At 37.7% G+C, this 17165-nt stretch overlaps 1 protein-coding gene across 11 annotated transcripts in view; it reads right to left on the minus strand.

The window, feature by feature from the left end:
* tbc1d5 (TBC1 domain family, member 5) overlaps positions 1-17165 on the minus strand; it is a 519702-nt gene that overhangs the window by 433601 nt on the left and 68936 nt on the right. Inside the window, exon 1 of one of the 11 annotated variants that reach the window (XM_043690192.1) lies at positions 11748-11815. The exons of 9 other annotated variants lie outside the window; for them this stretch is intronic. The gene's annotated coding sequence lies outside the window, so the exon portion shown is untranslated. Of the gene's footprint in view, positions 1-58; positions 74-11747; positions 11816-17165 lie in introns of those variants that run through there. One more of the 11 variants, XM_043690200.1, reaches the window with a different exon arrangement.

Genomic DNA, 17165 nt, shown 5'->3' on the forward strand with positions numbered 1-17165 from the left:
TTTTCATTTTGGAATATGGAGATTTATTTGTAATACATTAACAAAAGCATTTACTTACAGAAACATCGAAACAAGATTAGGCTATTCAGCCCTTCAAGATCATTCTGGCATTCTAGATGGATGGATAATAATCAATGATCAATCAATACTATATTTCAACATTTGCCTTATAACCCTTGATGTCACTAATACTGAGAATATCTAACCATCTCTGACTTGAAAATACTCATTGGCTGAGCTTTCACAATCCTCTGGGGCAAAGATTTTCCGAGATTCAGTCCCTTCTGAGTGAAGAAATTGCTCCTCATCTCAGTACTAAATGGCTTGCCCCTTATTCTGAGACTGTCCTCTAATTCCATATCCATAGTCAGGGGAATCATTCCAAGTTTAAAGATTTTATTTATGTTCTATATTTATTTATACACATATTTTGGTATTCGTGTCACCTCAGCTGTGCAAAACCCAAAAAAGAGAACACCAGCATAGAGATTAAGATTAGAGTGGTGCTGGAAAAGCAGATTAGGCAGCATCCGAGGAGCAGGAAAATCGACGTTTCGGGCAAAAGCCCTTCATCCTGAAACGTCAATTTTCCTGCTCCACTCTTATCTTGACTCTAATCTCCAGCATCTGCAGTACCCACTTCTACCTAGCACAGAGGTTAAGGTGACTACATCATCTAAGAAACGAATTAGTGGGAATGAAGAGAAGAAAAGGAAGAGCTGTTCAAATAAAATTACATGGTCTATGATAGGGTACAGTTTGACAGATCAAATGACTATTCTTAAGTTTGAAATTCCCAACCATTATGCAATACATTACAAGTGATTGAAGTGCTTAAATTGTTGTCTAACATACCTATAATTGACAATGGACTACCAGAAAATATCATTCCTCACCATACATTCATATGAAACATAAAAAGATTACCAACTTTAAAACCAGACTGCTTTACTACATACATCATCCAATTCTCAACACTGTATTCACTGTTTCATGAAATACCATTTCTGAAACCCCCATTTACAATGTACTGAGGGTCACCAATGACCAGAAACTGAACTGGACAACTATATACTGTGGCTGACAGAGCATGTCAGAAGATGGAAGTTCTAAAGCAATAAACTTGCCTCCCAATTAAATCACAGTATCTTGGAACACCTAGAAAAAAGTCTCTGCCACATTAAATCCAAAAACAACTTTAAAATTTTGCACATTGGTTTGTCAAAAAATTGGCAAGTCACGAATGTGGTACAAACTGTACATATATTTTGTGCACATCTACACATACAATAACAATAAGAATAATTTGGTGATTTACAGAAAATTAAATGAGCAATAGGGCCTGTGTAACTCACTAACTATTAAACAAAGCAGGCTTCAAATAGAACTTGCAGACTTTGAATAAATCCATAAATAAAACATTCTAGATTATTTATTTTCTTAAAACTAAAAAGCCAAAAAACCAGTCAAATCTAATTTAAAGAAATTCTCATTGTTGTTCTTTGGAGTGGCACATGACGTTTTTTTTCCCCCCAACTTCACTGATGACGTTTTGGCAATCTTTGGCAGAGCTGAATATTATGGAATTGTCCTGGCTCCTGAGAACAATTCCAATCATTGCAACCTTGCTCTGAATGTGGACAAAAGAGCTGAAATCCATAAGCTGGGTGAGAACGATTGCCCTTAACATCAAGGGAGCATTTGATCAAGCTAGACATTTAAGAGTCCTATTTAAATGAAGTCAATGAGAATCAGCAGTTTTCCCTGGCTGCTGTTATAAGTAGCATAAAGGAAGAATATTGCAATTATTGGAAGCCAATCATTTCAGCTCCAAGACACTGCTGTAGAAGTTCTTTCCAGCAAGTTAACAAGTATAACCGTCTTGGCTGGATTTTCCACAAATTTTATAAATAACCCATGACATTTTGTGAACAAGCAAATCCCACTATTTGACAACAAAAGTACATAAAATATCAAGCAGGGCAGCATACCTATTTCCTTGCTTTGTGAAGGCTCTTGTTCTCCTTTCACCATCAACGTATTTCATTTAGAGCAAACATGATCCTCAAGTGTATTGTTCAGGTACACAGCCAAATGTTGAACTATGGTTGTTAAAACTGGATTTATTGCTTCCCAGGCATCTTTTGATTTCGTCAGTTGTGTAGGATCTGAACACATCTCACTGTTCTCTGCTTTACATAGGCTATCAAATGTCTAGTTCACATATTTATCAATCCATAATTCACTTCATCTTCACCCACTCCAAAGGGGAGGCAATGGCCTTCTGGTATTATCACTAGACTGTTAATCTAGAGACCCAGGAAATGTTCTGGGGACCCGGCTTCGAATTTTGCCATGGCAAATGGTGGAATCTGAATTCAATTTTAAAAATCTAGAATTAAGAGTCTAAATGATGATCATGAATTAATTTCCAATTCTCAGAAAAAAAGTTCTGGTTCATTAATATCATTTAGGGATATCTTTACCTGGTCTGGTTTACATGTCACTCCAAACCCACAGCAATGTGGTTGACTCTCAGTTGCCATCTGAGCAATTGGAGACGGGGAATAAATGCTAGCGACGCCCTCACCCCATGAATAAACTTTTTAAAAAGCTACAACTGTTTCCATAGACATACTCAAAAATTCCTGCAAGGAACTTTGATCTCCAGCACAGTTAGTTAATCTAGACTTTTGCTTGGACATATGTACTGGAAATATTTTCAAAATTTTTCACTCCACAGTTTAGCAGCTGGGCATTATCAAAGTTCATACATATTGTCAATGTGACTTAATGGATGCTCATTTTTTTTGCTGCAGTCTGATGTTGAATTGCTGAAATTTGTAATTTTGACATTTTATAGATTAAGAAATCTTGGTCTTCTGCTGCAACATTAGATTTTTAATTTCATAAAGTAGTTATGTGGATCAGCTGTTGTTCTGAATCTTTACTGGACTTGGGAAGTAATTTGGCCCAGTTAAGCATGTAAACATGCATTGCATAACTGTTGGTAATTATAACATTTCAGCAATTGTCAATTGAGATACTGAATGCTCAAGATCAATCCTGCAGTTGGTCCCTGTTTTCATGATGCATTTTGTCTTAGGCATCTTCTTCAGACCAGATTCCTCTTTCTTTCATTATTGCATCAGTTTTTCAGTATCAGTGAATTCTTTCATCACAGCACAATTATTTCACAAGTTCTAAATATTATGGTTCCAGCTTAAAAGGTCATTTTTTGTTAAAAATTGCCATGCCAATAAGATGGCCATAAGATGTAGGAACTCAATTAGGCCATTCAGCCCATTAAGTCTGTTCTGCCATTCAATCATAACTGATATGTTTCTCAACCTTATTCTCTTGCCTTGTCCCCATAACCCCTTACTAATCAAGAACTATTTCTATCTTAAATATGCTCAATGACTTGGCCTCCACAGCCTTCTCCAACAAGGAGTTCCACAGATTCACCACCTCATGGCTGAAGAAATTCCTACTCATTTTATTTCTAAGGACCCATTCACTGAGGCTGTGGCTTCTGATCCTAATCTGTCCTACCAGTGGAAACACCCTCTCCATGTCTACTCTAGCCAAGCATCTTTGTGAGATTCCCTCATCTTTCTCAACCCCATCAAGTACAGATTCAGAGTTCTCAACCATTCCTCATATGTCAAGTCCTTTAAACCCAGGACCATTCTAATGACTTGCCTTATGTGGGTGTGTAAACTCCTACAACATTTTTGCATCAAGTACACACGAACTGTTTCATTTCACGCATTAATTATAGTGTAAAATAAGTAAAACATGCATGCCAGGACTGGCAATTGAGGCTGACTACTTATACAAGTACAGGATTTCAAAGAATGGAGTCAATTTATATGCCAAAGAGCGCAAAACATGATTTTTAGCATCAATAAACTGGAGTTGTTTTTAGATGCGAGGCTGACTAATGCACTGTAATCCATTACTTGTTAAAACTAAGTGCTGTAGACACAGAATTCAGCATCTACAAACATCACTTCCTCTCTTTTCCTTTTATGTCTGCACTTGCTAAACATTTAATACCCATGGATGTTCAGCTTCCAGCCTTGGTTGTGAGGTGACCATATCTCCGTAATCACAATCACATCGTATTCATTTATTAGTATTTATGCAGTTACTTCATCTACCTTATTGCAAATGCTCTACCCATTCTAATGTAGCATTTTTAGATTTGTCTATCCGACAATTTTACCCCTTTCTTGTGCTATGGCCCAATTCTCAGCTAGCCTTTATTTCTTCTGCCTTCCACTTTTGCTTTCTACCTTTTTCTCTCTCATTTTTACCTTTGTTTCCCTCACTTTTATCTCCCTATTCAGGTTCCCATTTCATTCAAGTTTAAAGTCTCCCCCACAATGCTAGCAACTGTTTCTGCGAGGATACTGGTCCAGGTCTTGCTGGAATGCATCTCATCCTATCTTCCAAAAATCCAGTTTCAATGTCTACAGAATCTGAATTCATAGAATCACAGAATATTTAAGAAACTAGGTTCTGGTGATTCACTCGTGATAGTGAAGTGTTTTCTCACAACACTTGGATCAGCAACCTGACTACACCTCTATCTCACAGTTCTGCTTTGCTGTCAGTGCTCTGGGGCTTTTCCATATCCATGCTTAGCTGGAGCCTAAGACAAGATTTACCAAAGAAAAGTAGTTTACGGAGGAGCCCTATGTGTCCATGCTGAATTTTCCCTATTAGATTCTCCCCTTGAAATCTGAAGTACGAATCAAAGGATCTCTTCATATTTAGCCGTTTGTTCAATCCTTTGATCTCTTAAAATATCATTGGTCTTTCATACAGTTGGCAGCTGCCCCACACTCATTTGAACTTCAAAGTACTGCAGATCTTGCAGATCTCAAGTAAAAACAGTAGAAATTTTCCAACCAGGTCTAAGCTTGTTCTATTCTTTTTGGGTACTTGTTACTTCCTTGCCTTTTTTGGAGTACTAATAATTAAAAAGACAAATATAATTCCTTAGAAATAAAGCAGAAAAGAATAGTTTTTTTCTACCTGGTACGCCCTCCAAGGATTCTAATTAATGCAATATAAATTTGACACAGTAATTTTGCATTTTTAGTTTGATCACCATTTTTTGAGGTACAGTTGCACAAGATAAAGGAAATCAATAGAACTCAGTTATATCTTTGGCAGAAACATGCAGCTATTTTCAGCTATACATCACAAGCTTCAACACGTGGCACTTCTAAACTAAGGCTTTTGTTTGGTGTAAAAACAAAAAACCTAGAAGATTGAGTCTAATATTTCTATATGCACAATAGAGAGAACTTTTATCTTTAAAAATGCACACATAGAAAAAAGCAATTACAGAAGTGACAAATTAGATCTGAGATCTTTGACAAATGTAATTAATTGACAGTACCAATACCAATGAAGTAGGCACAATTCAATAAGTCATTGCCTACAACTATTTTAGCACAATGCACGGGATAGCACCTGGGTTTAAAGCAGGAGTCTCAGATTGTAACTGAATATAAATTTGATGTAATTCACAAAGCCAGCAAGTGTATAATACCCCATCTTTTTCCCCCAAACATAAACAAGCGTGATCTTTAGCAATCAGCGAATGTTGGCAAGCTTATCTTCATGTTGTAGTCAGCTATGCAAAATGCATACATCAAGAATTTTGCTCATCTGGACATTTCATAGTATAAAACAGCATAAGGTTTAGCGCAAAACAAATGTACACACATTGCCAAAGCATTAGTCCTCGATCAGCTCTTCAGAATTGAGGTTATCTTTTGTAATATCCCACAGGAACAAGAAGAGATTCATAGTTTATCGTAAAACTGTAAACAACCAGCCATATTGCCCCATTTGATTAAGATCCCGTTGTAATCTGAGGTAACCTTCTTCACTGTCCACGACACCTCCAATTTTGGAGTCATCTGCAAACTTATTAACTATACCTCTTAAGCTCATATCCAAATCATTTATATAAATGACGAAAAGTAGTGGACCCAGCACCGATCCTAAAGAGTCATCCTTTCACTCTGCGACTGTGCCCTTGGGTTTTATTCTCCCCTACTAGTAGAAACATCATCTTCATATCCACTCCATCCAGGCCTCTCAGGGTTCTGCAAGTTCAATCAGATCTCTCCTTACTCTTCTCAAGTCCCTTGAGTACAGACCTGCTCCTCATATGTCAACTCCTTCATCCCCAGGATCATTCTTGTGAACCTCTCAAATTTCCCTCAAGGGCAGCATATCCTTCCTTAGATAGGGGGCCCAAAACTGTTCTTATTATTTCAAAAGTAGTCTGACTAGTGCCTTATACACCTTCAGCAGTACATCCTGCATTTTGAATTCTGGCCCTCTCAAGATCAATGCTAACATTGTATTGCTTTCCTAAATGCCAAAAGAATCTGCATGTTATCCTCAACACGATCCCGAACAGGGACTCCCAAATTCCTTTGTGTTTCAGACTTCCAAAGCCCTAGTCCTATGCAAACACTCCAGTACTACTATTTCCCCCTTTCCATTACTTCACCATTACAGCATGGGGTGGCAGGGTAGCTCAGTGGTTAGCACCAGGGACCTGGGTTTGATGCCAGCCTAGGGCAACTGTCTGTGTGGAGTTTGCACATTCTCCCTGTGTCTGCGTGAGTTTCCTCAGGGTGCTCTGGTTTCCTCACACAATCAAAAGGTGTGCCGGTTAGGTGAACTGGCTATGCTAAATTGCCCATAGTGTTCAGGGATGCATAGGTTAAGTGCATTAGTCAGGGGTAAATGTAGAGTAATAAGATAGGGGAATGGGCTGGATGGGTTACTCTTCAGAGGTTTTGGCCGAAGGGCCTATTTCCCCACTGTAGGGATTCTATGATTATTGAAAGTGCAAACACTCGCTTCGGCACAAATCTACAACTTAAATCCCTCTGCTGCTCCACCTCGGTCTTTTCCTTAATGACCTTTCTTAAAATCGATCATTTTAAATCACATTTCTGGCCACTCGTACATCTACGTTTTCTTTCGTTCTGCATCCACTTATCTCTGATATTGCTTTAGTGAAATGCATAAGGATAGTTTTCCACATTAAAGACATAATTGGTGATTTTCTAACCGTACATTTATTTTTCCTGTTTCTATTAAAGTACATCTATTCAGCATTTAAATCTTGCAAAAACTGCCTAACAGTACCTTGAATTTATGTAGCACCTTAATAATGTTTTCTAAGGCACTTTACAGATTCATCAGCAGCACCAAGATAGAGTGTAATTCTGAAAAGAAACCAAACATACCAAAGAATTTGGTTTAAGGAAGATTTTACCGGACCAATGGAACTACATAGGTTTGAGTACAGAATTCTTGAGCACAGGATCGAGGTGACAGAATGTAAAATTGCCAATGGTTGGCTAAAGGAAGGGTATGTGTAAAAGGCAGAGGAAGATAAATCTGGAATATCGTAGGGCTGATGGAAAAAAGGGAAGGGATGGGTCTCTGAGGAAACTTGAAAACAAAGATGCAAGTTTTAAAATTGAGGCAACGCTGAACCGCAAGACAATGCAGGTCAGGTGGCACTTGGAAGTTAGAACACAGACAGTAAGTTTTGTAAAATTACATAATTATGAAGAATGCAACATGAGGAGAACATTGCAACTGTCATGTCTATAAATAGCAAAGGAACGGATAAGGATTTCAACATCAGATGAGGTGAGGCAAGAATGAGGATGGATAATGTTAGGGAGGTGCAAGTGAGTGATTTTTGTGAATGAGGACAAATTGATTCAGCTCAATGACAAATAGAATGTCAACACTGCAAATGGGCGAGTCCAGCAGAAAAACTGAGGGAAAGGATAGGTGGTAAAGCAATGTAGCTGATAGTTGACCATGTACAAATCCAGCAGCTGCATTTCCAGAGGCTGTCATGGAGGTCCAGCATGTAGATAAAAATTAGGAGGACCCAGAACAGTTCTTTAGAATGCTGAGGTAGTTGCAAGGAAATGGGAAGAGAAACTATTTCACATGGTTCTCTTGCTACAAGAGAAGTGAAAAAGATTGCAACCAGGTGAATGCAGTCCCTTGTGGACAGGTGGAGAAACACTCGAAAGAATGCTGCAGTTGACCATATTAAAGGTTACACACATACCCAGAAGGATGAGTAACAGGTTTGTTGTAGTCACAAAAGAGTATTATTTGTCACTTAAATAAGCACTGATTCAATATTGCTGTAGGAAGTCTGAATCTGGTACAGATTTGGGAGCCATAACAGCTTTTGGGATTGGGACAGTAGATTACAAAGACAGATGTGACAAGAATGGATTCGATATTATGAGAACTTTTTAGATTTTTTTTTGAAAATAAGACAGTATTTGCGGTCTATGCATCTATTTTATGTACAGCAATGTTGTCAGGTAATTGGATTCAATTTTGTCTTACTATTCAAAAAGAAAACTATGTACTGCTGCAGACTTAATGCTTTTTTAAAATTACCAATGCAATTTTATTCTTGAGCTCTTGATACTGAAATTTCTGAATAATAACCAGCACACTTTTAATAAACAAAAATGAAATTATGGTCCTTGGATAGCTGCATTCTGTTTAAATTTTGAATAATGTCATTTATATTTTTCCTAGCAGATGCTGAGAGACTTTACAAGGACACCAGGTTCAATCAGAACCCTGATTAAAGTTCCATCTGGAGCTTAATGGATTCACAGATCTGTTACAATTACCAAAGTCACCAGTGTCAATCTTCACAACTGTATAAGAGCCTTCAGTTCCCATGTCTACAACAAAACATTTTTAATCAAACAGCCTCAATCCATTTACAATAAGTGGAAGAAAACCTGCATATTTGCCAGGATAGAACTAAACACGATGCAAAGCAACTGAAAATTGTGTCCCAGCACGTAACTGGTCATGAAATAATTATGACATTACTCCCAACAGGAAACTATCCCCACTAAATTTTGTCTTCATGTTTAGAAGATCTTTTGTGACATTTGCACAATATTTTGATACTCAAATAAAAGCATACATTCAATGCAGTTTCACCCTTTAGAATTGCAGCATCATACCTGTTAAACATGCTTTAGGTCAGAACCACTTAAGTATGCACATATTTATTTTTCAATTTTCAGAGAGCTATATTCATCGACAATTTTTTTCTAAGTCAGTTCCTTAGAACCTACGTTCAGAGAATTGGCAAATCTGTTCTTCTCATGACAGAGGCTAAAAGAACTTGTTCTATTTTAAAATCTCCCTCATCCATCTACCATAATATCATGATCTAGTCTGATAAAGACTATTTCTATGCTTTCAAGCAGCTTCTCCCAATATTGTCATCCACTTTGCAATATGTTTATTCCAGTTCAAAAAGGGTCTGAATTGGAACTCCATCAACAAATCAAAGGTTAGAAAGAAATAAGAGCTATCCAACATCATGAATTTGCTTCAGGAGCTAATTCTTTTCCATGAGTTATACAGGGCAATATTTCTTCAAATTACTGCATTCTATTTTTATATAACCAGTTTCAAACAAACAATGGTTAAGTAGCCCTCAACTATTTACAGACAAACATATGAAACTTTTGTTCAAAACTTACATCTAGTAACTAGAACTGTATTAGCTACATTCTCAAACTGCTTACCAAAACGACTGGCACAAACTTATGAATAATTTAAGAGTGCAGGTAGCTTTTTAAAATATTGTGTATTCCAGGCTGAAAGAGATGACTATGAAAAGAAAAACAGACAGAAGTACTGTCAGTACTGTTGAATTTCCCTAACATTGCATCCCACTGTTAAAATTATTGAATTCAAGTTACACTGCTGCCCCACTGTCAGTGCTGTCGAATTCAAGTTACACTGCAGCTCTGTCAGTGCTGTTGAATTTTCCTTGCAGTGCAGCCCCATTGTCAGTGTTGTAGATTTCAAGTTACTCTGTAGCTGCACGGACAGACCTGACAGTCAAGAATTATCTAATTATTTGCGATTGCTACATATTAAATATAGGAGATGGGATGTTGTGTTGAGGTTGCACAGGATGTTGGTGAGGCCTCTTCTAGAGTATTGTGTCCGATTCTGGATCCCCCTCTGATAGGGAGGATATTATTAAGTGGAGAGGGTTCAGAAGATATTTACCAGAATGTTACTGGGAATGGAGTGTTTGAGGTATAAAGAGAGGCTGAATAGGCTGGGACATTTTTTTCACTGGAACATAGGAAGTTGAGAGGTCACCGTATAGAGGTTGTTAAAATCATGAGGGGTATAGATAATATGAATGGCAGGTGTCTTTTCCCTATGGTGGGGCATTTCAAGACTAGGGGGTATCTTTTTAAAGGCGAGAGGAGGAAGATTTAAAAAAGGACATGAGGGGGTTTTTTTTTACACAAAGAGTGGTTTGTGTGGGAATGAATCTCCAGAGGAACTGGTGGATATGACTACAGTTACAACATTTAAAAGACATTTAGATAAATACATGAATAGGAAAAGTTTGGGGGAATATGGACCCAGCACAAGCAAGTTGGACTAGTTTAGTTTTGGATTATGGTCGAGATGGACAGGTTGGACCAAAGGGTCTGTTTCTGTGCTGTATGACTGTAAACATGCATGGTTTATATTTGTCATATGCCTCAGTCAATTTCAACAGAAGAATTACATCACATTTTATTGCAGGATTGTTCATTTTGAAGGTAGCTGAAAAGATTAATATCATTTGGACTAAAATCCTGTTATTGTTACTTCTTGCTTATCCCTAACTTTATCTGGCAAATTCAAAGCAGCGTTAACAGGATGCACGGTAGTAGCACGACAGCACGCCAGTGGTGCAGTTAAGAAGCACTAGAGTTGAGTATATATCGTAATCTTAAATCAAATTCCTATCCCAATTCTTTTTCATCATTATTTAATCCTTAGCAAATGCCTATCAAGCAGCAACAGTTACAAGCACTGTCCATTTACAAATATGTGAACTGGCTATAACCAAGATGCCAAGCTCAAGGAAGACTTTCTCCTTTCACATGAAAATTTACCAAATGTTATACATAATCACACTTTTGGCACAACTTAAACAGTTACATAAAATTGAAGAATTATTTGCAGTTAAATGACGAGAAGCTTTAACAAATGCACCAACTACAATCTAGGTCATTTTTTCAGAAACTATAAATATAAAATCATAAACAGACATAAGATACTGAAAGTTAAAAACATTTGTTGCATGCAACATCATGTGGTTTTAGTGAATAATTAATTTTATAAAGAATTCTCACTCTAAAAAGCCAAAATCCAGAAATAAAGTATGTATAGTAGAGATTGAGTGAAGAGTAGCCAGTTTTTTTTTTTAGAAAGCATCCAAACTCAAAGACCCCACCACAGCAGTGGGATTGGGCTACTTTGATAGAAACTTCATTTCATTCTGCTCTATTTTTTCTGCAACTTGTAAGTTTCAGATTCTGCAATGAAACATTTTCAAATCAGTTTATTGCACATTATAAAAAACTACATCTTAGGACGAAACATACTAAATTCCCAATCGCTTTTAAATACTCTTCAACATCTTATTCACACAAAGATGTTGAACAACATTATTTTGTATATTTTGATGAATTACGTAAACTCTATCATACCATCAACATAAAAAAGAAAAAATGCAGCAATAATGCAAGTGGCACAATAAAGTTTACTAAGTCCCATAGAACCCCCAGAAGGTTTTCAAGCAAAGACAACCAAATTATTGAAATTTTACTTACCATTCAACTTACTTCAAAGAGCAATGCTACTTTAAGTGGAAATTGTACTAACGTGTCTCCATGGTTTGCTAAATCAAATTAAATATGAAAAACCTGATCAGCTAAAAAGCTCTGCTTTAAATAAATAATATCACTACAACATAATTTTCTAATTACTGATTATGCATAAAGCATTAAATCAGCTTTTTTAATTCAGTAGAAAACACAGCAGGAGACTTGGGAGGATTCTGTTTTACTAATAAGACAAATTTATCACTTTCATTGTAATTCTTAAACGATAACATTCACTTTTAAACATCAGCAAATACATAACTAGTTAAGTTTCACCTCAGTTTCAATCTCAGAATTTCAATCTCTCAGAATTTCCTTCCATTTTATATATCATGTATCATTATACATTATTGGTTTATGTCAATCATAAGTCGAGTGTGTGGTATTGGAAAAGCAGAGCAGGTCAGGCAGCATCCGAGAAGCAAGAGAATCGACATTTCGAGCATAAGCCCTTCATCAGGAATTATGCCCGAAATGTCGATTCTCCTGCTCCTCAGATACTACCTGACTTGTTGCACTTTGCCAGCACCACTCTGACCTCTACCATCTGCAGTCCTCGCTTTCTCCTATGTCAATCACAAGGCAAATATGGGAGAGACAGTGGGTGGTGTGATAGTCATGCCACTGAACTAGTAATCCAGAGGCCGAGGGTGTCTGGGTCATACATTCAAATCCCATCATAGGAAGTCGAATTCAATTAATAAATTTGAATATAAAACTAATCTCTAATGATGGCCATGACAACTATCACTGATTATTGTAATGATTTGGAGATGCCAATATTGGACTAGGGTGTACAAAGTTAAAAACTGGTGTTCTGTGATTTTTAACTTTGAATGTTGTAAAGATTAGATTAGATTCCTTACAGTATGGAAACAGGCCATTCAACCCAACAAGTCCACATCAATCCTCTGCAGAGCAACCCACCAGGACCCACTCCCCTACCCTATTTTTACCCCTGACTCATGCACCTAACACGATGGGCAATTTAGCATGACCAATTCACCTGATCTGCAGGTTTTTCGATTGTGGGAGGAAACCGGAGCACCCAGAGGAACCTCACGCAGACATGGGGAGAATGTGCAAATTCCACACAGATAGTTGCCCAAGGCAGGAGTCGAACTGGATCCCTGGCGCTCTGAGGTAGCAGTGCTAACCACTAAGCCACCACGCCGTCCCAAAATTCCATCCAGTTCATTATTGTCATAGAATCATCGAGATGTACAGCACGGAAACAGACCCTTCGATCCAACTCGTCCATGCCAATATCCCAATCCAATCTAGTCCCACCTGCCAGCACCCAACCCATATCCCTCCAAACCCTTCCTTATTCATATACCCACCCAGATGCCTTTTAAATGTTGCAATTGTACCAGTCTCCACCACGTCCTCTGGCATTTTGGATTGCCATTTTGCACACAAAAATGTGCAGGTCAGGTGAATTGGCCATGCTAAATTGCCCGTAGTGTTAGGTACATTAGTCAGAGGAAAATGGGTCTGGGTGGGTTACTCTTCAGAGGTTCGGTGTGGATTGGTTGGGCCGAAGGACCTGTTTCCACACTGTAGGGAATCTAATCTAATCTACTCAGAACTTCCAATCAACAACAGTTAATTTTTCCTTTTGCCCTGAACTTACCATCATGTAGTGTGACAAAGGTAGGCTCCTAGAAAACAGTCAAACTTTATTGACACCAGAATAATCATACTTATGGTTATATCAACAAACAGTTATAGAACTTACTAGAACAATTTTTTTTCCCCCACAGGCACTTTTTTCCTATACTTTTAAAACGACAGGCCATTTAAATAAGCTCACATTTCTACAGACTTTAATCACCCTTCAAAAGTATTTATTAATTCTCTTTTCGAATAAAAGTGCAACTTCCACACTGTAGTTACTTTTAAATTGATTCAGTTCAAAGACAGTACTGAATGAGAGACTCAGTTCAGGTTTCCCACAATTGAAAATCAAACCATGTCTCTATTCCCCTACACACCATCCCTTTTGCTTCTACTCCACTAGAGCAAGCTGAAATAGGATCTGTTGGAAATGAGGCTACATGTTTTTGAACATCTGACCACAATGGTTCTGAAATTTTACTGTAATAATTCAACAATTCAAAAACCTTTCCTTTTAAAAAAAGCCTTTATATAATCAATGTAACGGTTTAAACAACATAGAAAATCAGGTGAAGAAAATTAAGAAACACATTTTCTGACGAGACTGAAAACTTTAAGAGTCCTTTATAACTTGTTTTCTGCTCTCAAAACAGAATTCATTATATCGCTTAAGTGATAAAATAGTGTCTCCTCTTCTGAGCTAAAGTTATTTTAGCCTGGTGCTACGTCCATTCAAGCTCAGCATTACCATTCTGCAGCTTCTGTTTTTCTTCCAATCATAGTGTGTGCCTGTCTTTCACTAGTTTTTCAGCTTCCTGTTATGCCTGCTCTGCTTGGCTTCTAGCATTTCATATTTCCTCTTAAATGTTCCAGCATTTCTCGTAGCTTGTTATTTGGCTCTAGTAAACCATTCTATGACTGTGATACAGTGGCAACCTGCATCTGCAGTTCACTAATTTGCTATCTGAATTCAATTGCATCTTTTTTTCCTTTTACAAGTTCTTTTATTTGAAATATGGGCTGTTAAAGTTTTGACTAAAGGTAGGAAGGTCTCCTTTATAACCTGTACACTTTGCAGCTTCTCAACCAAATGCCCCTTGCCAGCATGCCAACTTGTATCCTGTTCAAGGTCAAAAATCAGAGAATAAAGAGAATTAAGATAATTTGCTGAGAAACTTTAGGGTATTATGGGTTTGCAGAAATTATTTTAGCTGCCTAAACCTTTGCTCTTTTGCTGTCAAGTTTTTTTCATGTCTTTCAGTAATGGCCTCAAGAATTTCAATATTTGACTGCAACACCATAATTTAGCTTTGCACATTATCACTCACAATAATAGAATGTAAGCAATCTCATTTTTTCTGATCAGACATTGTCCTCTCAGGAATGTTGCAGTATTCCAATGCAGTCCAATGCAAATTCCAGGGATAGCACCTTATTTTCCATTTAGGCACTTTACAGCCTTGTGAAATTAACATTGTTGATTGAAGTTGTGAAACTTGGTTCTCCATTTTGATATTTTCCCCTCCCCATTACCTGTACACGGATTTCATGTTTTTGCTTTTATTTAGAGCTGAGCTATATTCCGCTAACACTACCCCTCTTGATCTATGTTTTGTCTCTTCTCTACAACCATTACTACTCCCTTTGACTGTCATATTATGAAACCTTTGCGTTCAAATCTTCCTCACCATTTTCCCTGATAATTCACTTGTTCCCCTTTGTCACAACAGAAATCTTTTCATATTCTCATCTCTTTTCAGTTAAATTAGTAATACTGAATTCAAAACATTAAATTATGATTGTCTCTTCAGATGCAGTCAGACTATTGAATTTTTCCAATATATTGTTGGTGTCTGATTGGAGGGTGTTTCCCAATATGCATAATACCCACTTCTTCAGTCAGATCGCTGTCATCCTATGGTTATCAAAGATCAGTAGCAGCCTTTTACAACTGCACAACCAGATGACAGCAGGACTATCTGTTTCTGTGATGTACTGTAATGTTTTTTGTTTGGTTGTGTTATCTTTTGATTCGGATTGTATCTGGTCAAATCTCAATTTCAACATATTTCATCTGCTTAACATTTTTGGTTACAGAGAATTATTTTTTAGGTACATATTTTCTTTAGAATTTTCAAGAATGATCTGCTGGGTGGGTTGGTCTCTATGGGATATTATGGTACGCTCTGGTATCAAGTTCCAGTTTCAGAGTTGTGGCTATGGTGTTATTTTTCATATTGTCTCTGATCGAAATAGTTGTTCAAATTACTCTTTTTCTGGGATGTCAGATTTTGCATGTCATGCAGTCAGATAAATCATATGTAACCTCAAGTTTATGATCATCTTCCAGAATACAATTATTCTACAAGAACAGAAGACATTGGAGCAGCAATAGACCACTTGGCCCAATGAACCTGCTTTATTATTTAAAATGATCATAGCCAATCATGAGGTTCTACTTGCCTTTCCTGACTGCTCTGCACATCCCTCTATTCCCTGAAAAACCAAAAATCTGTTTACTGTAGCCTTAAATGGATTCAAAAGTGCTACATCCACAATCTCCGGATGAGAGGCATCCATAGAATCCCTATAGTGCAGAAAGATGCCATCTGGCCCATCAAGTCTGTACTGACCATCCAAAGCACATCCCACAGGGAAGGGAGAACCAGTAGAGGTATTGTATTTGGATTTTCAGAAGGCTTTTGATAAAGTGCCATATAGCAGGGTAGTAGGCAAAATTAAAGCATGTGGGATTAGGGGTAATATATTGGTACAGATTGAGAATTGGTTGACAGCCAGGAACAGTGTGGGAAAAATGTGTATTTTTCCAGATGGAAGGCAGGGGCTGATGGTGTTCCACAAGGATCATTGCTTGGGCCTGAGCTGGCCACCATTGATAAATGACCTGCATGAGGGAACCAAATGCAACTTTATCAAGTTTGCTAATTAGCACAAAATTGGGCAGGATTGCAAGTTGTGAGGGGGATGCAAGAAGACTTCAAGATGATTTAGACAAGTCAAATGATTGGGTAAATACTTGGCAGAAGCAGTACAATATGGATACATGTCAAGTTATACACTTGAGTGTGAAACCAAAAATGCAGAGTATTCGTTAAATGCTGACACATTGGGAAGTGCAGATATATAGAGGGATCTGGGTGTCCCTGTACACCAGTCAAGGCAAGTGGACAGGCAGGTCAGCAAGAAATTCAGAAGGTGATTAGGATATTGGCCTTCACTACAAGACGATTTGAGTTCAGAAACTGGGGTGTCCAACTGCAGTTACACAGTGCCTTGGTGAGACTACAACTTAAGTATTGTGTGGAGTTTCGGGCCTCCTTACTGAAGAAAGGTGTCGTATCTGGGGTGCAGCAGAGGATCACCAGACTGACAGCAGGGATTGCAGGACTGTCTTGTGAGGAAGTATTGGTTCAACTAGGCCTTTATTCACTAGAATTTGAGAGATAATTTGATTGAAATGCATAAAACTCTAATGGGACTGAACAGACTAGATGTTAGGTAAGGTGTTTCCCCAGTTGGGGAATCTATTACCAGGGGACACAATCTCAGGATATGGGGTGGATCATTTAGGAGGAAAGAAATCTCCCTCAAAGGGTAGTGAACCTGTGGAATTCTCTACCACAGAGGGCTGTGGAGGCCAACTCACAATGTATTCAAGAAAGACTATTTTACAGGGAATTGACAGGCATAGGAGAAAACAGGAATATAGTGTTGAGATAGAAGATC

The sequence above is a fragment of the Chiloscyllium plagiosum genome, chromosome 5, assembly GCF_004010195.1.
Source record: "Chiloscyllium plagiosum isolate BGI_BamShark_2017 chromosome 5, ASM401019v2, whole genome shotgun sequence".
Classification (NCBI taxonomy): domain Eukaryota; kingdom Metazoa; phylum Chordata; class Chondrichthyes; order Orectolobiformes; family Hemiscylliidae; genus Chiloscyllium; species Chiloscyllium plagiosum.